Consider the following 1,479-nt stretch of genomic DNA (forward strand, 5'->3'; position numbering starts at 1 on the left):
ACACACACACACACACACACACACACACACACACACACACACACACACACACACACACACCCACACACCCACACACACACACACACCACGTGCGCGTTCACACACGCGCGCACATGCACGCATGCACACAGCAATAGGTTTTCAGGTGGAACAAGGTCTTAATATTCTAGTATTTTTCTACCTGGGTTCACTTATATTCGCAATTGGGGTTCACTTTAAATAATAAATGTGAGATACCAAAACACGCAACTCAAAGCGTTTGTAACTTAAACATTACTGTTTACTGATGCGCTAATACATACAATTGCGCTAACAGGCGCGCTTATCCCACGACTATCTAGATAGTGTCTCCATTCAGGTATCGTATCGTTAAACGTGTAAATAAACAGATCCAAACCAACGAGATCTATTTGATAGATTTCCTGCTTTATGATGAATTTGGCGAAGAAGAATTCTGAACATCTGTCGATTCATGTTGGCAACACGATGAGCTGTTTTCTTGACTATGACCTTATTCACACCATAATCGCAGCTCCCCATCGATTCACTCGAATTTGTTTACGAGACAAATACTTACTCTGTGATTAAGCTGTGAATGAGATAATGGTCATCAAGGCAGCCGACCGTGTTGCAAACCTAAATCGGCAGGTGTTAAACACGCGTAAATGGGGGGATTTTATGTATATAAAGACATAATTGTCACGAATCGAACGCCATATTGAAAAAGCAGCTGGGGTTTTTCTGTGGGAATAAGCGCATGGACGATGAGCCGGAGTAGTATAAAAATCCGTGCATTTCCAGCTTGTTTCATTCGGGCACTGGATTTCTGATTCAAAGATGAAGCTTCTAATCAGCTTGGCTTTGGTTTGTGTTGCCGCTGCGAGCTTGCCGGCAGGTACGTATGCGATGTGATTCTATTTAACTTGTTGAATCGTTATGAATAAAATTGCTTTTTAATTTGATGATTTTGACTATACACTGAGGCAAACCCCGCCGGTTAAGGGTATTAGCCTAACATAATGTTGTTTGACAACTGGATATTCGTATTTAACGCTTGTCTAACTCACAGTTGACATTTGTTAAGAAATTCGTTAGGAAAGAAAAGGCAGGTTCAACTTCAATTCATCGTTCTTTCCATTTGAAAAATTTCAATCGGAACAATAATTATTTATTTATATAATGAGTTGTCATTTATTTATTTATTTAACTATCTATATCTATCTCTCTCTCTCTCTCTCTCTCTATATATATATATATATATATATATATATATATATATAGCGCGTAAGCGAGAGAAATAGAAAGAGAGAGAGTCACGGGTTGTTAGTAACACCTCGTATTAATTGTATATGTATATCTATAGTTATATCAGAGTTATATCATATAAAGATCTTGATCTTGATTATATCTTGATCATATCTATAGTTATATCATATAAAATTTCATTCTGTTTTAAGGTCTGCACCCTGACAGGCCCAG

Source organism: Priapulus caudatus, unplaced genomic scaffold, assembly GCF_000485595.1.
Source record: "Priapulus caudatus unplaced genomic scaffold, Priapulus_caudatus-5.0.1 Scaffold7, whole genome shotgun sequence".
In the NCBI taxonomy this organism is placed as follows: domain Eukaryota; kingdom Metazoa; phylum Priapulida; class Priapulimorpha; order Priapulimorphida; family Priapulidae; genus Priapulus; species Priapulus caudatus.